General features: G+C 40.8%; 1 long non-coding RNA gene across 1 annotated transcript in view; it reads right to left on the bottom strand.

The window, feature by feature from the left end:
• The window catches only part of LOC137331318 (uncharacterized), a 28,612-nt gene extending 6,356 nt beyond the window's left edge, over positions 1-22,256 (bottom strand). The window contains exons 1-2 of the long non-coding RNA XR_010965424.1: positions 22,071-22,256; positions 21,620-21,706 (exon numbers count right to left, since the gene is read on the bottom strand). This is a non-coding gene — a long non-coding RNA (uncharacterized lncRNA). The remainder of the gene's footprint in view (positions 1-21,619; positions 21,707-22,070) is intronic.
• Positions 22,257-24,637: the final 2,381 nt, after the last annotated feature.

The following is a 24,637-nucleotide window of genomic DNA, read 5'->3' as shown; positions in this document are numbered from 1 at the left end:
CAGCATAGGTCAAGTGCTTTCCTGCAGAGTCTAACAAATTTGGATATAAATCTTTTCTAAACTGCTCATATATACCACCTGGCAGTCAGCCAAAAGCAGCGTTAATAGAGGCCACCCTCACACAATGTATGGCCTGAGAGAAACTATTGGCAAGAAAACCAGGAGAGAAAAGAGTAACATTCCCTAAAAAGAGGCCTTCCCTTCAAAAAGGAAAAATTAACTTTCAAAATATTGACTGCTGAAAAAAATGTAGTCCTGTGGGGGTTTTGTTCATGGTTCGATTGATTGTGTCTATGTGGAAGAAATTCTAAGTTAAATAATGGAGCTGATTGAGGAGATCAAGTGTTAATACTAGAATGACTTCTAACCCCAGCACATAAATGCTCGTGTTCCTAATCAGCTTTCTTATAGCAAAGAACAATCAGTTAACTAGAAATAAAGCATTATCATTTTAAAACATAATCTTAAAAATTACATAAAAAAGAAAAAAAATCCTTGAGAAGGGGAAAAAGTTTGTAAGGGTCATGGAGCTTTAGGCCATTCTTACATGAGGTATATTAATCAAAACAGTACACTCCCACATTTAGAGCAATGGTTTGTAATCCCTTCACAGATTTTCACCCAATGTAATCTATGCGATGATAAGGTTTAATTTTGAGCTCAATCTTTATGTAATGCTTAGACACACTTGTGGCAATCAGAGCAGGATTTAAATTAAATTGATGATGTAGTTACGATACAGAACTGTCTGTCCTGACTTTGGCAGCCACAATATAAAGTAAATGAGGCAATGGCATTGCTTCCAAAATCCACCTGAGGAGATGGTTTTCCCCAGTGCCCCTGCAGCAGTAATATAAGAGGTAAAAAATTTTGCGACTGCTCCTAGCACTTGCCACCAGCATATATCATCAAATTGTGCACTTCCAGCCCACGATTTACAGTCCATTGGCCCTGAAATTCTGAGGGAATCTCCCACCATAACTTCAGAGAGAATTCCTCCCCCCCCCCCCCCCCCCCCCCGCCAGGGAAAAGGCAAAATCAGTTTATTATTTCCCTGGTCTCCTGCCTATGTTAGGATGGGGGACCAGGAAACCCTCACAGGATTTCAGGATTATGTTTAATGGACAGAAAATTGTGGGGTGGGGTGCACAATTTTAAGATGTGTGCTTCTGGCATTATTTGCTTCACTTCAGCTGACACCTTCTAGCTCTGAAATTCTCTCCCTAAACCTCTATACTTCTCTGTCTCTGCTTTTAAGACGCTCCTTAAAAACTTTGTCTTTGACCAATCTTTTCATCACCTATAATAATATCTCCTTATATGGCTCTGTGTCAAATTTTGTCTGATACCACTCCTGTGAAGTGCCTTGGTTTGTTTTACTACATTAAAGGCGCTAGTTGTTGTTTTTGTTGTTGGGAGCACAGAAGCAAGGGGCCATTATTTTCTAGCTGCTGGCAAGCTGAATGCTCAGCTTCCACATACAGGCCAGCAATGCAGTTTCCCAATTGCTTACCTGTGAGGACCTTCCTCGGGGAGCAAAGAAGATCCTGCAACTGAATATGCCCAGTTATTTTTGTTGTTGATGCTTCCACTAGATTCTGTTGTTGATGAATCTACTCCACAGTATAAATGGTCAGTTTCCATAGCAACTGGAGTCACAGCTATTACAGAACCTCTTCTATTTAATCCAGCGCTGTAATATAAACTCAACACATGATATCTTGAAAGGACATAATAGATAGACTTTTTATTTCTCCCTTATATTAACTTGGAATTTTTGACAGTTTTACTGCACCAAACCTTTTCTACCTTATACTTCTAGAGATTCCCAAGGTACTGGCATTAAGCTTTTCAAAATCCTGCTCAGAAGTACTTACCGCTCAGAATGGTCTCTGTACTGACACTCTACTGAATTTTACAATTCCTGTGGGAATGCTTACAGACTTGAAGCAAATCAATGCTGATGCTAAAACAGTATTGCACCCTAACCAGCTAAAATAATACGGGAAAGTGTTCCTCAGATCCAGTTTTGGGAATTGTTGTGCTGAAGGAAATAAAAATATTGATTATCTATTGCTAATTAGGTATTTGTCTTAAACCAGTCAAGATTGCAAGCGGTGCACAGTCTGAAAACTTACTTTCCTCCTGGCCAACCACCTAAAAGATTTACCTGACACTGTAATTAATAGCCTTCTCCAGTGACCTAATCTAAATTTTAATGGTGGAATGGAATTTTCTATACACCTGGTTAGCTAATTTGAAAATTGTTGTGAATGGTAGTGGGTTGTCAAGTTCTGAGGTGAGATTAATGCATGAACTGGCACCTGCATTGTCTGTGAATAGCCAGCTAGGTCTGTCCTGAGGCAATTGGAGGTGGATTCAGAGTTTAGGTGTTTGATTGAAATGCAATTAAACGTTTAAAAGTGTCACATTGGTGCATTCTAAAAATAGAGAAACATTTGCTGTCTCCTTCGGAGGAGCTAACGGTTTCTCATGTCATATATAAAGCAGCCTGTTGTGCCTTACTGTCTCTCACAAATATATAAATTATATATCAATAAAATGGTCCTCCAGTTATCTGATGTTAAAGTGACACAGCAGGAATGGGAACAATATTGATTTTCCATCTGCATTCCACCCTCCAGTTATGCAGCTCACAGTGTTTGATCCTCTTGTAAACTAAAATGGTCAGGATTTAAATTCACATTGAGATCACAGTGGCTGCTGAGATCATCTTTAAAGATGGCTAGCTTCATAATGTCAGTAGTGTTTGATTTCAAGAGTCCTCTAGAATAGTTCAGTGTGATTAATCCTTTTACAAAGAGACACCAACTCTAGTCAACCTCTGCCCTGTCATTCCCCCCCCCCAGCCACCTCACCCTTTCTCCCGATCGTTTCCCCTTTTCCCAATTGCCCCCCTCCCTCCTGATCACCCCCCCCTCCCTGAACCCAGCTCACAATTGAAATGGACCCGAGGCCCAATATGGGGTGTGCCTTGGGCCGATGCAGTCCGCCACAGACATTGGTCCTTGCGCCAAGTTTGGCAGGCTTGAATCAATTTCCAGGCCAGTATTTTTGCAGTCTTGTACCAATAGTAATTTCCAGGCTATAATCAATAAAAGATGTTGGCCCAAATCTTGCTGGAAGAATAACGGCGAGTTCACGACGCACGGCCTTATTAATGCGCAAATCGGCCAGCAAGTTCAGGCAAAGAGATACACCGTGAGTTGTGAATCGCCATAACTTGCTGGTCAATTTACACCACTCCGCCATTTGCCTTGCACAAATGGCAGCTTGCCCTCAAACTCCCTGTTCTTTTTAAGAACTTACTGGATTTGCACATTAATAACCATTAAACTCACCGCAGAAAGTTACGGCTTGTACTTAACAGCGTAAGTACCCTTTAATGACGTGATAATTGTTAATGTAATACTGACCAAACTCTCCAGCCCAGAAAGGGAACAGTTTAAACTGTTGTCTCATTCTTCCTGGAGATTTTTAAAATTTCAACTATAAAATTTTTACATTTTTTTCTTACTTTTCCTTTTTATCTTTTTTTCCTCTCTCTCTCTTATTCCAATCTTTATTTCCCTCTCTTTATTTCTCTTACTGTACCTGATTTGACTCTAACTCATCCTCCTTCTCCGTTGTTCCTCTGGTTCTTTCTCAATCCTTAAATCTCATTGGTTAAGGAGATAGACTGTCGGTCCTGTCGTTCACTAAGGTCCCAGATGTCACGTTGCCCTGGCCAAGCCGTTATAAGTTCGCACTTCCAGCAACTTACAGGGCAAAAATGTTTCCAACTGAAGGGTGCAGGAAAAAGTCTAACTAATGGCGCATGCCATGAGATGCCCTGCTCCAGCAAGACTTGGGCTGCTAAATGTGTATTAAGTAGAAATGCAACTGATTAACCAATAAATTTAAAAATAGTTCTTTTTTTGCTTATGAGAGTGGGTAACACTTTCTGTTTCACATACACTCCGTGAAACAGTCTCAGGTTAAGTGTAACAAAGCCTTTCTACTCTGCATCAATACTAACTGCTGAAGAGCATCCCCCATTGCATCACTGTAAGATTTTAGCATTTCGCATGTCAACCATCCTGTAACCTCTCTAATGGAAATTGCCAATTGAGTGCCAGTTGCTCTATGTTGGGCCTATTCCCACTAAGAATTGAAGTTAGCCTGCTCAAATTCATTTATTGCTTTACACCCAGCCATCAGTCGGGGATTTTAACCCTGGTACCTGAAGTAAGAGACCAGTGTGTAACCCATGGCACCATCCATTCTTCCCCCTTCCACCCTCCCCCTATCAATGAACTTTTCCACATATTGCTTACATGCATGGTACACAACTCATTAAATGTGGTCAGATATTATTCTAGGGAAGGGTGTTAACACTGAACAGGCTGGGGCTCATTTCTCTAGAAAAGAGAAGGCTGAAGGGTGACCTAATAGAGGTCTTTAAAATTATGAAGTGATTTGATAGGGTAGATGTAGAAAAAATGTCTCCGCTTGTGGGGGAATGTAAAACTAGGGGTCATAAATATAAGATAGTCACTAATAAATCTAATAGGGAATTCAGGAGAAACTTCTTTACCCAGGGAATGGTTAGAATGTGGAACTCACCACCACATGGAGTAGTTGAGGCGAATAACATAGAAGCATTTAAGGGGAAGCTAGATAAGTATATGAGGAAGAAAGGAATAGAAGGTTACACTGATAGGGTTAGATGAGATAAGATGGGAGGAGGCTCATGTGGAGCCTAAACACTGGCATAGACCTGTTGGGCCGAATGGCCTGTTTCTGTGCTGTAATTTTTATGTAATTCTATATAATAAAATCATTTTTGAACTTTAGTTCATTCATATGGCCATTGGCATTGGTATTGATCAAAAAGTAATGTGAATGAGAAGGAGCTGCCACTAGTACAGCACAAGTTTAGTATGTTACTGATAATGCACCAATTGTCATTTAACAAGGAAGCTGTACAGTCTAGGAATGCTCTAATAATGTGTATATTCAGTAAACATTTTAATCTGTTAGATCATCAAAATAATTGGTAGGTGCAACTCTACTTTAATAGTTCACTTTATTGAATGGACAAGAGATACTGCAACTTTGCCACTTTGCTCCTCCCATTCAACACTAAGAATATCCCAACACTGGACAAACAGGGGACTCTCGGGGGGGAGGAGCTAAATACGATTAAAATCACTCAGGAGATGGTACTCAGTAAAATAATGGGACTCAAGGCGGATAAATCCCCTGGACCTGATGGCTTCCATCCTAGGGTCTTGAGGGAAGTGGCAGTAGGGATTGTGGATGCTTTGGTGATAGTTTTCCAAAATTCCCTGGACTCAGGAGAGGTCCCGGCAGATTGGAAAACTGCTAATGTAACACCGTTATTTAAAAAGGGTAGTAGGCAGAAGGCTGGAAATTATAGGCCAGTTAGCTTAACATCTGTGGTGGGTAAAATTTTGGAGTCTATTATTAAGGAGACAGTAACGGAACATTTAGATAAGCATAATTTAATAGGACAAAGTCAGCATGGCTTCATGAAGGGGAAGTCATGTCTGACAAATTTGCTTGAGTTCTTCGAGGATATAACGTATAGGGTGGATAAAGGGGAACCAGTGGACGTAGTGTATTTAGACTTCCAGAAGGCATTCGACAAGGTGCCACATAAAAGATTATTACTTAAGATAAAAAATCACGGGATTGGGGGTAATATTCTGGCATGGGTGGAGGATTGGTTATCAAACAGGAAGCAGAGAGTTGGGATAAATGGTTCATTTTCGGACTGGCAACCAGTAACCAGTGGTGTTCCACAGGGGTCGGTGCTGGGTCCCCAACTCTTTACAATCTATATTAACGATTTGGAGGAGGGGACCGAGTGCAACATATCAAAATTTGCAGATGATACAAAGATGGGAGGGAAAGTAGAGAGTGAGGAGGACATAAAAAACCTGCAAGGGGATATAGACAGGCTGGGTGAGTGGGCGGAGATTTGGCAGATGCAATATAATATTGGAAAATGTGAGGTTATGCACTTTGGCAGGAAAAATCAGAGAGCAAGTTATTTTCTTAATGGCGAGAGACTGGAAAGTACTGCAGTACAAAGGGATCTGGGGGTCCTAGTGCAAGAAAATCAAAAAGTTGGTATGCAGGTGCAGCAGGTGATCAAGAAAGCCAACGGAATGTTGGCTTTTATTGCTAGGGGGATAGAATATAAAAACAAGGAGGTATTGCTGCAGTTATATAAGGTATTGGTGAGACCGCACCTGGAATACTGCATACAGTTTTGGTCTCCATACTTAAGAAAAGACATACTTGCTCTCGAGGCAGTACAAAGAAGGTTCACTCGGTTAATCCCGGGGATGAGGGGGCGGACATATGAGGAGAGGTTGAGTAGATTGGGACTCTACTCATTGGAGTTCAGAAGAATGAGAGGCGATCTTATTGAAACATATAAGATTGTGAAGGGTCTTGATCGGGTGGATGCAGTAAGGATGTTCCCAAAGATGGGTGAAACTAGAACTAGGGGGCATAATCTTAGAATAAGGGGCTGCTCTTTCAAAACTGAGATGAGGAGAAACTTCTTCACTCAGAGGGTGGTAGGTCTGTGGAATATGCTGCCCCAGGAAGCTGTGGAAGCTACATCATTAGATAAATTTAAAACAGAAATAGACAGTTTCCTAGAAGTAAAGGGAATTAGGGGTTATGGGGAGCGGGCAGGAAATTGGACATGAAGCTGAGTTCGGATCGGTCAATGCCCTGTGGGTGGCGGAGAGGGCCCAGGGGCTATGTGGCCGGGTCCTGCTCCGACTTCTTGTGTTCTTTAGATTTGTGGTTGGGATCAGATCAGCCATGATCTTATTGAATGGCGGAGCAGGCTCGAGGGGCCGATTGGCCTACTCCTGCTCCAATTTCTTATGTTCTTATGTTCTTTAATCAGATAACGATCCTGTAGATGCACAAAATACCAAGATAAAAATGATCAAAAAACAATTCCTATGTAATAATAATGAATAAAGGATGACTGTTACCTCCCCAAAGAATTCAATGAGGTTTATCAAGGACAATCGCCCCTTTTGAAATCTGTGCTGGCTCCTTCTAACTATTTTCTCTTTATCCAGTTATGTAGCAATTTCATCCTTCATTAAAGATTCTAAAATTGTCCCTACCAAAAATGTTCAGCTAATCAGCCTGTAATTACCATTAGCTCTGCCTCCCTTTTTAAAAATTGGTACTACTTTGGTCATTCTCGAGTTCTCTGGCACACATCCATGCTCAATAGAGCCCTGAAATATAATTTTTAGGGCCTCAGCAATTTCCCTCAGGATCCTAGGATATCTCCCATCAGGCCCTAATGCTTTGCCTTCCTTTAGCCTAACTAACCTCTCTAAAATTTTTCTTTTATTCATCATATTATCGCTCATCTCAGTCTCAATCACTTTAGGAGTCACCTCCTATCCTTCTTTAGTAAAGACTGATGTCAAGTACTTATTAAATACCCCCACCATTTTTTGATCATCATCTAAAAATTGAGAATCCTCTCCTCTCAGGTGTCGCACCTCCATTTTAACAATTCTTGTTTTACTGATACATGTAAAATACTTTACTGTTACTTCTGATGTTTTTTGAAAATTTTTCCTCATATTCCCTGTTAGCTTTCCTTATCTTTTCATCTTAATCATTCTACGTGATATGTCTCTTACTTTAGCATCTGGGAGGCTACAAAGTATCCGGGCTTGTTGATCTGGACTGCCAAAATTATATTGTCCCCTCTAATTATTGAATTTCCTATCACTACTCCATTTCTAGTTGGGTTGCTAATCTCTCACACCACCCCACCCCGATCCATCTCTTGTTTGTTGGTGCCATTGATATTAATTTGATGGTCCTACCCAGACTCCTCATTTTCCCAACAGGAAGCTAATCTGTTTGACAGCATAAGTTGCTCTATACATTTCCTTCATTCCTTTCTCCACCCCTCGAACAGTCAGTCATCTTTCCTCCTCCACTGCTGCACTCTACCTCTCATTGGCGTGACTACCTTCTCAAACTCTTATGTCGAAAACTGCTCTCCCCCCCAGATGTGGTGGATTGTCTCCATCTCCTGCTCAAGTTCTGAGATTTTGAGCTCAAGCAATATGAGTTCTTAACACTTCTTCTGCCCAAGTCAACACCTGGTGATCAGGAACTCCCACATCCGGCAGGAATGACATATTATTGTCCCTTCCTATGCTTACATTTTTATATTCAGTTAGTTTGTTCTAATTTAAAATTTATATTACTTAAGTAAAATATAAGCTGGTCTACTTATCCCTCTGCACTTAATTCCCACTCTCACTAAATTCCTGTTTTAGATGTCCTCACATTCATTCTGTTCCCACCTCACTCCATTACCAGCAGTAAAACTTCTATTTGATTAGTTTTTGCACTAGCTGGGTTATTGGAAAGCTGGCATAATGATAGCTTGGTGATTAATATTAATTGTTTCTTTCGCTTGGTTGGGTTTTGTATCTTCTAACACTTGTCAAACAATCAACATAAACATGGATGAGTCATGTTGCTTTGAAATGGCCAGTTATATGTGAACCAGGTTTGCATATTCTCTTCCAGAAAGCAACTGAAATGGTTACATTACTGGCATAGCTAACATTACTATAATATGTATATAAAAAAATAGAGATTCTTATAATGTGAAATAGGATGGATCCTTTAAGTCTATTATTACTACCAATCCACCTTATAATTAATACCTGGCCACGCAGCATGGTGGTGTCATGAGTAAATTTTATAATACACGATAGAAAAAGAAGTATTTTCCTCTGTATAATTTATGGATAAAGTGAACATTAGGAGACAAGAAGAAACCCTTTGGAATTCCACTAGTCACTTGCCCAACAACTCCCCCCCACCATTTTCCTTTACAGGAGAAAATAACCTCATTTTTTGAAGGTTGGGAATTAATAAAAGGAATACAATTTGTACCCTTGTGATAATTTTGCTGTTTATTAATGGTCACCTTATGTGGAGAAGTGTGGCATGGTGGGTTCATTAACGACTCAGGATCTATTTGATAACAAGAAGATAGCATCTCAGAAGTCAATCAACGTTAAATCTTAAAGCACAAGGAGACTGTATGGGGAAGTAGCTTCAATATATTAAAGATTGCTCCTGAAACAGACAGTCTACATTTCAGGAGTAATCTATTTCTATAGGATTCTTCCATATGACTTAGCTGATTAATATTTGCTGATACATTTTGCCTGTGATAGTTAAGGAAATCCCCATGGATCACATCCCTCTGATATCTTTGCATTCACTTTGCATGCTTACAATCCAATTAATTTCCTTGTACTTTTTGGAATGATGGGGATACAAACTGAGTTTTTCCATATTCAATAATAAGGGGATAAGTGTTTTACATTGAAAGTCTTTACCCATTCAATTGCCGTTCTCTTTAATAAGCTGAATTTTTAAAAATATATTCGTTCACGGGATGCGGGCGTCGCTGGCGAGGCTGGCATTTATTGCCCATCCCTAATTGCCCTGGAGAAGGTGGTGGTGAGCCGCCTTCTTGAACCGCTGCAGTCCGTGTGGTGACGGTTCTCCCACAGTGCTGTTAGGAAGGGAGTTCCAGGATTTTGACCCAGCGACAATGAAGGAACGGCGATATATTTCCAAGTCGGGATGGTGTGTGACTTGGAGGGGAACATGCAAGTGGTGTTGTTCCCATGTGCCTGCTGCTCTTGTCCTTCTAGGTGGTAGAGGTCGCGGGTTTGGGAGGTGCTGTCGAAGAAGCCTTGGCGAGTTGCTGCAGTGCATCCTGTGGATGGTACACACTGCAGCCACAGTGCGCCAGTGGTGAAGGGAGTGAATGTTTAGGGTGGTGGATGGGGTGCCAATCAAGCGGGCTGCTTTATCTTGGTTGGTGTCGAGCTTCTTGAGTGTTGTTGGAGCTGCACTCATCCAAGCAAGTGGAGAGTATTCCATCACACTCCTGACTTGTGCCTTATAGATGGTGGAAAGGCTTTGGGGAGTCAAGAGGTGAGTCACTCGCCGCAGAATACCCAGCCTCTGACCTACTCACGTGGCCACAGTATTTATATGGCTGGTCCAGCTAAGTTTCTGGTCAATGGTGACCCCCAGGATGTTGATGGTGGGGGATTCCGCGATGGTAATGCCGTTGCATGTCAAGGGGAGGTGGTTAGACTCTCTCTTGTTGGAGATGGTCATTGCCTGGCACTTATCTGGCGCGAATGTTACTTGCCACTTATGAGCCCAAGCCTGGATGTTGTCCAGGTCTTGCTGCATGCGGGCTCGGACTGCTTCATTATTTGAGGGGTTGCGAATGGAACTGAACACTGTGCAGTCATCAGCGAACATCCCCATTTTTGACCTTATGATGGAGGGAAGGTCATTGATGAAGCAGCTGAAGATGGTTGGGCCTAGGACACTGCCCTGAGGAACTCCTTCAGCAATGTCCTGGGGCTGAGATGATTGGCCTCCAACAACCACTACCATCTTCCTTTGTGCTAGCTATGACTCCAGCCACTGGAGCGTTTTCCCCCTGATTCCCATTGACTTCAATTTTACTAAGGCTCCTTGGTGCCACACTCGGTCAAATGCTGCCTTGATGTCAAGGTGAATTAAGATAGAATACTTCAGGAGGACAGTCTGTTCTTTAAATTAGTTACAGATAGCTGTTACTTATGACTTTTCCTGAACTTTTAAGCTCTTTAATTCCCCACACTAGCCTTTTTTGCAGCCCCTTTCAGTGATATTGGCAATTAGTGGCAAATTCTGTAAATTTTATGCTGTGGACCCACAATCACTAGGAATTGAATTACTACTACTGAAACGTCTTTCAATAATGATCGTCAGAGCCATCCCAGAAAGTAGCCTTTCACCTCATTACTCGCAGTTGGATTCAAACTCAGGTCCTCGAGGTGAAGAGACACTGCTCTAAGTCACTGCATAACCCAGAGCCTTCTGATGTTGTAAATGTCCAGAGAAATTAATTGAGTCTTCCTGAGAAAGTACAAAGTGGATGTGTGCTGGAAAGTGACAGTAGTTGTCAGCATGTGTGCCAAATATCAGTCCATTTCATGTCCTTGATGTTTGATGATATTTATACAGAATATTAATAGTTTGGGATGTCAAAATTACAAATTTATCAAGCAGTAATCTACTGTTAAAATCTGCTGACCATTTATTTTAGTCCAGATTACTCTTGTCATTGTGTATACAATATTGTTAGATCAAGTTGTGACAATGAAATAATCATTTCTGGAAGTATGGTTTAAAATGGTTTAACATGACTTATGTTGCAGTACTCATCCTGTTCTTGCTAGGAATTAAACATTTTTTAATGTTTTGCACCCAATCTCAGCATAAACACTTCTAATTTAGTTATCATTTCAAGGTAAACTTCCTGCTACACAAGCATTGTGCTTTAGCAAAGCATGCACAACTGCATTGAAGTAAGATTTTCATTCTTCACATCAATCATACTTAAGACCCTTCTGAATGACACTGTTAATTAAGTGCATGTTGGTGCCAAACTATAGGCCTTCTAATTAGAATTCAAAAATGTTGACTTTAAATATAAGGAACATATGTTAGATTTACCAATGTTATGGATTATGGATTATTATGGCTAAAGTGTGTGTTATTGAGGGAAGAAGTAATGTTGAAAGAAGGCTGGGAGGAAGTATATTAATGGAAGGGTCAAAATAAAATAGATTTGAAGTGAAACAAGATAGAATAGAAGGGATGAATGAAGGAAGATAGAATAGAAGAGGTAAAGGGAAGCAGATGTGAAATTGTAGTGCAACATATGTACCATGCTTTCTGACACTGAAGCCATACATACTGGGCTGAATATCGGCCTTGGTTAAAATTGTTAACTTTTGCAGTTCAATTTGAAATAAATGTAATTTTTAATGAAAATGAACAGGTTGTGCAATGAAAGAAAGTAGGATGAATAGAAGAGATAAAATATAAAACTGTTCAAAAGATGAAGAAAGATGCAATGATAAACGATGTATTAGAAAAGATGAAGGAATATACAAAGAATAGAAGAGCTAAAAGGAGGCAGGATGAGTAGAAAGGATGAAAAGATGGAAAAAGTACAGAAGGGATGTAATGGAAACAATTAAAAGAAAACTAAACAGAATAGAACAACAATAACTTTCATTCATTTAGCACTCCTCATATTAGAAAGACAGCCCAAAGCAGAGAATGAACAGGCATAATGTGCAAGGGTAAAGAATAAATAGGTTAAGGGGCAGGCCAAGTGGTGAAAAGTCTTTAGTATGCTTTTGAAAGAATGGAGGGAGGAAGCAAGATGGAGGGATCTTGGGAGGGAGTTCCTGATGTTGAGGACATGGTGGTTTAAAGAGAAGCCACCAATGGTAGAGGGAAGTCGATGGGGGAATGGGGAGACTAGTGGCAGAGGAGTGAAGGGTGAGGGAAGATAGGGCAGAAGGAGTAAATGGCAGAGGCCATACAAGCACTTGAAGGCAATGTTAAAGATCTTAAAATTGACTTTTATTGAGCTTGGGAAGCCAGCTGAGTTGAGTGACGATTGGGATAAAGGAAGTACTTTGAGTTGACAAGGACACAGGCCGTGGCATTCTGAATGAGTTGCAGTTTATGCAGCGTGGAAGTATGGAGACCAGTCAGGAAAGAATCAGAGAAGTAGAGCTTCTTGGTAATAAAAACACGAATTAAAGTGTTGAATAATGTTTACCTAAGAAAATATAAATCTTTTTGTGTAGAAAATTACAAAACAATTGTTTACTTTGGTTGTGTTTTTTTGTTGCAGTGAACTGTACCCCATCTATTTATTTTCCGACAATTTTCTCTCCTCCTCCTCCCCCCCTGAAAGTGTTCATTCTTGGGAAATGGTTCCATCAGCATCAATCACACTTCGATACTATGCCCAAGTGCCCATTCTTCATTTGTGAGCAGAAACAGGGATTGTTGGCAGGCCATTCCAGCATTGGGGTGATCACAGCCAAAATCAATCTTGCTGTCATCAGATGTCCACGCAGACACACATTTCCAGCAGGGCTCAACTGGATAGTGATTGGCAGTACAATTCTATGGGTGCCGGGCATGTAAGTGATCTTTCTTCATGCATAAGTCTAGACAGTGAATATTGGGAAGCTGTTCGATCACAGAACTACATAGAATTACATAGAATGTACAGTACAGAAACAGGCCATTCGGCCCAACTGGTCCGTGCCGGTGATTAAGCTCCAGATGAGCCTCCTCCCACCCTTCTTCATCTAACTCTATCAACATAACCTTCTATTTCTTTCTCCCTCATGTGTTTATCAAGCTTCCCCTTGATGGCCCCTAGTTTTGGTCTCCCCCACAAGTGGAAACATCTCTATGTCTACCAATTTCCATCGGGGCACTGAATGGCAATCAGGAGCAGAACCCTGATTGTTTTCCCCCTCCCTAACCTAGGGATGCTGCTAAGGGCAATTGTATGACCCTTTCTGTCTCCCATCTAAGATCAACTAACTCAGCACAGACTAGGGATTGAACCTGGACCTTCCTGGTCTGTATGGCGTAGCTGCTCATTAGATGCAAGCTCTACTACACTGTGCTATTGCTCAAGAAAGATTAACTACTGGAACCTATTAGCATATGTGAAAATTGATCTTTAATGAACGATGCTGTTTTACAACTAATTATTAAGCTGCAGTCATTGAAACTGTTAAAGAGAAAGCCCGCATAGCACATCCCGAGCACAGTCAGGTTTCCAACAATCTGAGATACTGGAGAAACAGACTGAGATAATACACCTTGTTACCTACTATTCCAATGATTCCCTAAATGTCTTTGATGTGTTTCTTGATTACTATGTTGGAGATACGGTGAAGTTAGTCTCCGCTGTGTCTCGCACATGCAACAACCGCTTTGCAGTAAATTACCTTATTTACCAGTTCATAGATCGCGACTCCACATTGCGGCATTTCACCTTCATAATCTCATTTATATTATGGGACTGGAAATTATTCCGCAATATGGTGCGTCTGCCGGTGCTTCTAAACCCGTCTGTTTATACTGTGGGGTGAGATCAGAAACCAGTGGCCGTGCCCGAACAATTGCACCAGTTGACCGTTCTGGTTAAGGACCTTCGCCGATGTTGGGCGAAATCCCACACAGCTCAGCAATGTCGGCTGTCAGCCAGCCTGTAGAAGAGGACTGAGAGCACAACATGGCTCAACTGATGGCCGGTGCTGGGTACTTTCGTTTGCTCTGAAATAGTGAATAAAATCACCGCGCACAAGGGTGATCTCCCCATCTGGAGGAAAGCACATCGCCTCCTTTATGTAGTCGCAGTATTCGCCTCAGGTCCTGACAGAAGTTAATAGCGGAGTTGTGACTTTATTTGGACTTGTATCAAATCAAAGTTCTTTAAAAATAAGTGACTACGGATACCATCTCCTATTGGTAGTGCAAGTAGTGGCGCTGTTTGATCAAACAATATTGGAAAACACTGTTACACCACGATGTTTAAACCTGTGATCAATAATCCTGCATTAATGATATCCCAACCCGTTTAATAACCCACGGGAACATCATCTTGCACCAGGAGCCATCTATACCTATTATGTTGTGCGTTGGTTGCTGAGGTGCCCTGACAAGGTGTGTGTGTCTTACAGAGAGATGTTAGTAGAGAAATAACACAAGAAGCTGCAGCTTGTGGGGGGCTGGGTCTTCTCAAACTTTTCTCTGCTCCCTGTACGACTCTTGTCTGGTTATGTACTTAGGCAAAGTCTGTACATTACCAATTCAACAGCGGGGCTGTATCCGAGGATCCCACAGTGCTACTAAAGCCACACTACCATTATGTCGTACATTACTCATTACTACATGTATCTATGGCACCTTCATAGACGAGATTTTAATCGTGGAATTTTTTTTTTAAAATCCAGAGACTCTGGGTGGCACAATGGTTAGAACAAAAAAATAAATGATTCGGGTACATTCACGGTACATTCCAACGAGGAAGAAAGGTAGGACAACTAAAGCCAGAGCTCCCTGGATGACAAAGGAGATAGAGAATAAGATGACGAGGAAAAAAGTGACATATGACATGTGTCAGGTTGATAACACAAGTGAGAACCAGAGAGAATATAGAAAGTTCAGAGGGGAAGTGAAAAAGGAAATAAGAGGGGCAAAGAGAGAGTATGAGAATAGACTAGCGGACAACATAAAAGGGAATCCAAAAGTCTTCTACAGACATGTTAACAGTAAACAGGTAGTAAGAGGAGGGGTGGGGTTGATTAGGGACCATAAAGGAGATCTACTCATGGAGGCAGTGGGCATGGCCGAGGTTCTTTGGCCGAGTACTTTGCATCTGTCTTTACCAAGGAAGAAAATGCTGCCAGACACTCAGTGAAGGAAGATATAGTTGAGATACTGGATGGGCTAAAAATTGATAAAGAAGAGGTGCTAGAAAGGCTGGCTGTACTTAAAGTATCTGTGAAAAATCGCGTAGACCTCCTCAGAAGACTAACACGGGACGCAACCAACAGAGTACCCTTCGTCGTCCAGTACTTCCCCGGAGCGGAGAAACTACGCTATGTTCTCCGCAGCCTTCAACATGTCATCAATGATGACGAACACCTCGCTATGGCCATCCCCACACCTCCACTACTCGCCTTTAAACAGCCACCCAACCTCAAACAAACCATCGTTCGCAGCAAATTACCCAGCCTTCAGGAGAACAGCGTCCACGACACCACACAACCCTGCCACGGTAACCTCTGCAAGACATGCCAGATCATCGACACAGATACCACCATCACACGAGAGGACACCACCCACCAGGTGCATGGTTCATACTCCTGTGACTCGGCCAACGTTGTCTACCTCATATGTTGCAGGAAAGGATGCCCCAGAGCATGGTACATTGGCGAGACCATGCAGACGCTGCGACAATGGATGAGCGGACACCGCGCAACAATTGCCAAACAGGAGGGTTCTCTCCCTGTCGGGGAACACTTCAGCAGTCATGGACATTCAGCCACCGACCTTCGGGTAAGCGTACTCCAAGGCGGCCTTCGAGACACATGACAACGCAAAATCGTCGAGCAGAAATTAATAGCCAAGTTCCGCACCCATGAGGACGGCCTCACCCGGGATCTTGGGTTCATGTCACACTACACGTAACCCCACCAGCGAACAAATGTTATCTGTTTTTAATGTAACGGGTCATTGACTGTCTTCCTTATCTCTCTCTCTTTTTTTTTGGGGGGTTGTATATTCAGTGGCCTTTTAGATGACACCTTTCTGTCTGCTCACTGTGATTGCCTTGGCAACGGGCAGTAATCACCAGGCATTGTTATGTGATCTTAAAATGCGAAGGATTCGAAATTGTCATTTCCACACCGCCTGAGGAAGGGGAAAGCCCCCGAAAACTTGTGGGATTAAAAATAAAATCGTTGGACTATAACTTGGTGTTGTAAAATTGTTTACAACAGTACTTAAAGTAGATAAGTCACCTGGTTCGGATGGGATGTATCCTAGGTTGCTGAGCGAAGTAAGGGGGGAAATTGTGGAGGTACTGGCCATAATCTTCCAGACATACTTAGATACGGGGGTGGTGCCAGAGGCCTGGAGAATTGCAAATGTTACACCCTTGTTCAAAAAAGGGTGTAAAGATAAACCCAGCAACTATAGGCCAGTCAGTTTAACCTCGGTGGTGGGGAAACTTCTGGAAACGATAATCCGGGACAGAATTAACAGTCAGATGGACGAGTGTAGATTGATTAGGGGAAGCCAGCACGGATTTGTTAAAGGCAAATTGTGTTTAACCAACATGATAGAGTTTTTTGATGAGGTAACAGAGAGGGTAGATGAGGGCAATGCAGTTGCTGTGATGTATATGGATTTTCAAAAAGCATTTGATGAATTGCCATACAGTAGGCCTGCTATTAAGATTGCGGTCCATGGAATAAGGGGGGCAATAGCAACATGGATACAGAATTGGCTAAATGACAGGAAACAGAGTAGTGGTGAATGGTTGTTTTTTGGACTGGAGGGAGATGTGCAGTGGTGTTCCCCAGTGGTTGGTGCTGGGACCACTGCATTTCTTGATATATAGTAATGACTTGGACTTGGGAGTACAGGGCACAATTTCAAAATTTGCAGATGACACAAAACTTGGAAGGGTAGTGAACCGTGGGGAGGATAGTAATAAACTTCAAGAGGATATAGACAGGCTGGTGGCATGGGCGGACACGTGGCAGATGAAGTTTAATGTGGAAAAATGCGATTTTGGTAGGAAAATGAGGAGAGGCAATATAAACTAGAGGGCACAATTCTAAAAGGGGTAGAGGAACGCAGGGATCGGGGGGTATATGTGCACAAATCGTTGAAGGTAGCAGGGCAGATTGAGAAAGCGGTTAAAAAAGCATACGGGGTCCTGGGCTTTATAAATAGAAGCATAGAGTACAAAAGCAAGGAAGTCATGATGAACCTTTATAAAACACTGGTTCGACAACAACTGGAGTATTATGTCCAGTTCTGGGCACCGCACTTTAGGAAAGATGTGAAGGCCTTAGAGAAGGTGCAGATGAGATTTACTAGAATGATTCCAGGGATGAGGGACTTTAGTTATATGGATAGACTGGAAGGGCTGGGATTGTTCTCCTTGGAACAGAGAAGGTTGAGAGGAGCTTTGATAGAGGTATTCAAAATCATGAAGGGTCTAGACAGAGTAAATAGAGAGAAACGGAAGGGTCAAGAACCAGAGGGCGTAGATTTAAGGTGAGTGGCAAAAGAACTAAAGGTGACATGAGGAAAAATTTTTTTACACAGCGAGTGGTTAGGATCTGGAATGCATTGCCCGAGGGAGTGATAGAGGCAGATTCAATCATGGCCTTCAAAATGGAACTGGATAAGTACTTGAAACAAAAAAAATGTGCAGGGCTACGGGGATAGGGCGGGGGAGTGGGACTAGCTGGATTCCTCATGCATAGAGCTGGCGTGGACTCAATGGGCCGAATGGCCTCCTTCTGGGCTGTAATCGTTCTATGATTCTATGATTCTATAACAATATCATTTCAACACTGGGACCTGGGATCATATTTGACCCAGATGGATACAGTTAAGGTCTTCTGCATTACACCAATGACTACACTTCAAAAAGCTTTTCATTGGCTGTGAAGCACTTTGGGATGTCCTGAGGTTGTGAAAGGGGCTGTATAAACGCAAGACTTTCCTTCTTTTCTTTTTCCTTTCTGATGACTGTAAAAGTCCTACGTGAAAAGGGCTGGTTCTGTATCAACCTAGTTGCTAATGAGTGTAAATCCACAGTACAAATCAGCCCATAAATTGATTGTCTCATTCAGAGATGCTACAAGGCAATATCGCACAGGTGGAATAGAGGCTACTCTGATTGCTGGCAGGTAACTTTAAATAAAATTGTATTTTGAAAAAGTCTGAGTATCTGCATACACCTGGTTGCTAAGGTTACTGCAGCCTATGTGTCTGTGAATTAATTTCAAAGGAACCTCCCACCAATTCAATCAGGCAGCTCCACTCAGTGTGAGATTGGGGTATTACACAGAATACATTGAAATTACAATCCACATGAACAGTAGTCCTCATCCCCCCTGCCCACTCAGTTCCCATATTCCTTTATTCCCCTTTCCTTCAACCACTTATCTAACCTATTCTTAGATGCCAACATGGTCTCTGCTTCAATCACTAACTCTGGTAGTGCATTCCACAGCCTCACAGCCCTATATAAAAAATGTTCTCCTGCTCTCTGTCATAAATCTCCTACATTTAATCTATATCTATGACCCCACAACCACTGGATACATACTGTTTCTGTTTACTCTGTCCTGGTCCTTCATAATTTTAAACACCTCTATCAAATCAATCTCATCTGTTCTAATGAAAACAGGCCCATTTTTTCAAGTCTTTCTTTGTATTTGTATTTCCTCATACTATTGTAAACAATTTTACAACACCAAGTTATAGTCCAGCAATTTTATTTTAAATTCACAAGCTTTCGGAGATTTTCTCCTTCCTCAGGCAAATGTTTCAAGATCTCCCTCATACTAGGCAGCATTCAGATGAATTTTCACTGCATCCTCTCTATTGCCTCAGCATAATTCCTATAATGTGGAGCCCAAAATCGCACACAATACTCCAGCTGTGGTTTTTTAAAAAATTCATTCTCAGGATGTGGCATTGCTGGCAAAGCCGGCATTTATTGCCCATCCCTAGTTGCCCTGACCTGGTGGTGGTGGACTTTCTAACTGAGTGGCTTCAGAGGGCAGTTAAGAGTCAACCACATTGGTGTGGGACTGGAGTCACATACAACTGGTTCACTAATGTCCTTTAGGGAAGGAAACCTGCCGTCCTTACCCGGTCTGGCCTATATGTGACTCCAGTCCCACAGCAATGTGGTTGATTCTTAATCACCCTCTGAAATGGCCTAGCAAGTCACTCAAGAAGGCAGCTCACCATCACCTTCTCAAGGCCAATTAGGGATGGGCAACAAATGCTGGCCTTGCCAGCGATGCCCACATCCCATGAACGAATAAAAAAACCCAACTCAGATATCATTAGAAGGGGCTGTGGAAACTGAGGAGGCAGCTCAGAAATTATAGATCGAGTTGGATATAAGTGGGCAGAACAATAACAAACTAATTGTGATTATGTGACCTGAACATGACTAAATGGGATCTGTATGCCTCAAATGGTTAATTCACAGCTGCAGTGGAGAAGCTGTTGAATTAGCGGTAATATTGGTTGCTCTTGATTAAAATTTAACATTGCAGGACACAAACGAGTAAAGAACTGTCATTCCCTGACTGTCTTTAATTTTTATGTAATATAATCAGTATTTTTTTATGGCAGAAACTACAAGTATCAATTGGAAAATTACATGACAAAAACTAAAAGCAAAGGGTTAATAATAATTTCCTAGCATAAAATAGTAAATATCATGGTCCTTTCTAACATGAAACAATAAAGGTTATGGTCCTTCGCTGAAACCATGTCACAACAATACACCCAATCATATTTATTTTTTAAAATAGCCTTTGTAATTCATACAACCTTTAAACAACTCTTGAGGAAAACCAAACTTGCAATTGATTTTTATCCACTTCTATTGAATAGCCATTAGGAGCTCATCAACATCTCCTAGAGATAACTAACTGAGCACAATTCATGGTAAATACTTTTCAACAGCTTCTTAGTCATGATTCATAACATGCTGTTGCAAGTTTCAAAAGTAATTATTTTTAAAGATACACATCTTAAAAAACAAGAGGGAAAAATTCTGCAAGGACAAATTTGCATCAGATGCTCATTATATAAACGTGGCCTGCCTCTTGATTGTAAAACTGCTTTCTAATAAAAACAACAGATTTATTTTGATGGGTAGCAAATTATTCTGCAGTGTGCATTCAACAGTTTTTTTCAGCTTTTTTATGCTAAAATCTGGTGCTAGAATCCAGGCAATCAAATTCATGTGAATTGAATGGCGCTGCCTGACTTGTATGAGTGGCAACTTCTTTGAAATTGAATCATACATGCACTCATTCACTCCTTCAGTCAGGCCATCAGAGAAGGAGATGGAGACGGGGGTGGGGGGGGGGGCTGAAGGCTAGTCACAAAAGAGGGAGCTCGAGGCATCTCCCTGTTGCAGAAATGCAGCAAAAAGAAAGGAAGAAAGATAACGGAAAAGAAAGATAAAAATAGCATAAAAAAAGCAAAGGACACAATCTACAAGGACAATTAAGCAGAATCAGGAAACAAAAACAGGCAAGTAGAAACAAATGAAAAAAGCAATTGGTAATAAGTGATTTATAAATGTTACTATAATCCTAGCATTTAAAAATAAATTCCTGTAAACAGACAAATGAAAACACAAAACAAAGCAGTTGATATAATTTCGTTGTATACGCACCATTTTACTCGAGGATTTGCACAGAGGAAGAAGGGGCAAAAGAGGAAGAAGGGGTAAAAGTACAGGGAAAAGTGCAAGCTGCGGGAAAAGTTTAATTAAAATGCAGGAGCATGATGTGTGGGGACAGGTATTTATATTACATTTTTATTATGGGTTAATTTAGTAGAAGGTCATTCTTCTTTAATGTACACATAGTTATTCACATTGGCTCCTTGTGTAGGAGGCTACAGGAAACATTTCTACTATGATTGGTTAATCATAACATTTACAGTTAAACATCCTTTGGTATTTTATTTTGAGAGTGGCGCAGTTCTGTTTATGCTTTAGAACTGCTGGCTAGAGGCAGCAGAGGAACCAACATTTTTGGGAAAATATTTTTTTCTAATTCCCTTCTATAAATGAAGTGCTTTCACCTAACGGGAATGCATCTCTGCAGCATAAATAAGGAATTAGATATATTTTTTGACTAAGATCTGTTTTGTCTTCTGAAAGTTTTATGTGTTTTACATTACGTAAAACAAATGTTTCGCATGAATCTCATTTGTAATAAAAGTTGTCACAAGGCAAAAATTTTCTCGAAAAGTATTGGCCTGGATTTTTGTGCTGAGTGGCGAATGAACGGAGCCCACCGCTCGTTAGATTTAAACTTACCCACAAACTATCCACTGGCTTTTGGGCACCAACTTCCTACAATGAGGAGCCGAGAAAATGGAGCGTCCTCTCCCGGGCATCTGTGAGCTGTGTGAGTGGGGCAAGAAACTGTCAATTCCCTCAATTAATCAGATTGAAGCATCGTTAACAAGCTGCGCAGACACTGAACCAGGAAGTGCAAGCTACAACAGTAAATTCAATGTAAAATCAGTTACAGAAAGCGAAATAAAGAGAGGGTAAGAAGTATTGAATCAAAAGACAGAGATAAAAAAGTCAGAAAGAAAAAGGCAAAAAATAAAAATATTTTTTTAAAATGTCCAACAACAATTAAAATCAGAATGTGAGTCCACATTTTTAAAAGTTAATTTTCAATGCCAGAGAGATTGTTTGGCAGTCATTAAGACTTGCCATGCTGTTAAAATTTTGGTTAGACTAAAAAAACTGGACGTACTTTTTTCTGGCAAAATTAATTCATTTCCAGCTGGGCAGGAGAGCAACTTCCCGCTGGTCCATTCATTCCAACGGTGAGTCAGCCGGCGAGCTGTCCTTCCCGTGCAGCTTTTGGATTTCCACGTTTGATTGCGCACGTGCACGCGCCAGAACTTGCTCTTCCATTTGCCCTGAAACGGTAAGCCCTGTTAACATTGTTGTTATTTTAAGAGCAAATTCTGGGCCAATCGATTCCTCAATTTGTATTAGCATTCTTTTCATCGTACCCACTCAAGGGAGAGTTTGCATGATTAAAATATTCAATCTAACATAGTTCACTTTATGTTATTTAAAGTATTGACCTATTACATGGGTGTCAATGACAACCTAAGCTACTACATTTTGTGTAAACTAAAGTGAGATTAAGTGAAATAAATTCAGTATATTGCAATGAAATTCTCTATCCATACTCTTAAAAGAGAATGCCAATCATTTGATCAAAGTGTTGTATCCCGTTGATCGTTACTTACCAATGTTACCAGTTCCAGCTATTCCTGTTACTTTCAGTGTGTATGCAAGTGAGACTCATCACATTACATGTGAGGTGGGGGGATGGACAAACAATCCTATGTGACCCAACTCTGTGATGTCATCCTAACCAAGTCACACACTAATTATTCACAATTTGGGGGATTTCTTCTTGAGGTGGATTTGGAAGGCGATGGTGGGGGTCGGGGTGGGGGGAGGGGGTGAAGAATCTCCCAGGAATCCATATACTCACTGTCTATTGAAAGCTGTTCAGAAAACTGGGTTTCTCCCAAGAATCTGCTGGTCCAAACTGTCCATCTCATGTTCATTTCTATTTTTAAAAAATTCTGTGCAGAGATGAAATCCTCCAACTTCACCAAATTGGGGACAGATTATTCACAATGGCTAAAGCTTTCAGTACTATGTGAAATGTAAGCCTACTCATGGTAGACTTTCAAATCTGCACTACCTACAATGCAAAATGGAGGAAATATTCCTCTCCAAAATAAGTGAAATTTCTAATAAAACATATTGTTCATTTTCATTTCAAGTACTTATCGTAAACCTATAATTCTTGCATACATTGTTGAGTGTCAACTTTGTAATTGCTATGATATCACTGCATTACGTGTGTAAAAAAAACTATCTCTGCGAAATGTTCATATGAAAGTTTGTAGTTATGCCAAATAATGTCTCTGGATTTTTGAATTTAAACCAGACTCAAATTCAAAAAGGAACAGTCCTGACAAAGAGTCCACATCATAAATTTTAACTTAACTGTTGACTGATCTTGTGAGGGTTTCCAACATTTTCTATTTTTGTTTCAAAAAGGAACTGCCACTCAAATACAAACTGAACCAATCACACACCATTGTTTGAATTATTTCTCTCTCAAACCTGTAACTGATGAAACTTACAATACTGTATTAAAATAAGCATAATACAGAGATCTTAATTTCAATGTTTAATAACTGCCTATGTATAGTGATTGGACTTAAAGGGACTGAAACAGCCATCACAGTTACAAAAACGGACATGGGCTATAGAGTTGATTGATGCAAATCTTTTATTCCAATAATATATGGAGAGTAAGTACATTTAATGTTGAATCAACTATATTCATTACACGATTTTTAACCTTAAAACATAAATAATTATCCAGAAGAAATAACTGAATGCAGTTGTGTTATTTAAAGTGCTAAAGTGTTACTGTATAAATCAGTACAATGTTATGAAAATATGTAACTTTAGATATATAAAATTGTAGAACAAGCGGATTTCAATATAATACTATGTATATTTTGATCTATTTATAGATTTTGCATAACTGTATGGAGAGTTTTGGGAAGAATTCTCAATGGAAATATCCTCCACAAAGTCACACTCATGATGGAGTGCTACATCAGTAAAATTAGATGATTACCCAATATTCCCCATAATATGAGCTTCAGCTAACTAGGGGATAGCTAGGCAGAGTAAGGATGAGGACCGATAAAGTCTCACAAGTGTCTTCGCCACATCAACTAGGAAGACAATATGTTATTAACACCTCAGGCTCATGATATTGCAAAGTATTTTGAAAAGTAATTACTTTCTATTTGACCATGGCAGACATCACAACTGAACTCCATCCGACATCCACACATGTACACGTTCTAGCTGAGGTCATTGGATAGTGATCAGAATCCTGGTTAATTTTCCTCTCCCTAGCCCAGGGCCAGTGAGGTCAATTGTAGCCATTCTGGATCAGACCAGCTAGTCTGTGGCATTTTAATACAATTAGACTTTAACTGGATTGGGATGTTTTACAAAATAAATGCTGTAATCCAATGACCCTTGTCCTCCACTTCAAATAAATGATTACATAAGAACCCTGAAAAGCTTATTATTACCTGGTCAGACGGTACTGAGTTTTTTTAATAGATGGAGCGTTTAAAGGGATAGTGCAATGGCACGGCCTGTTATAGCACTGAAGTTCAAAACCACTGTGTGAGGTACATATCTTGGTTTACTTCTTGCTCCACACAGTTCCTTATTGTACTGCACTGAGTAGGGAGACTA

This window comes from Heptranchias perlo, chromosome 13, assembly GCF_035084215.1.
Source record: "Heptranchias perlo isolate sHepPer1 chromosome 13, sHepPer1.hap1, whole genome shotgun sequence".
Lineage (NCBI taxonomy): Eukaryota > Metazoa > Chordata > Chondrichthyes > Hexanchiformes > Hexanchidae > Heptranchias > Heptranchias perlo.
This window is presented reverse-complemented; position numbering and strand designations above follow the sequence as displayed.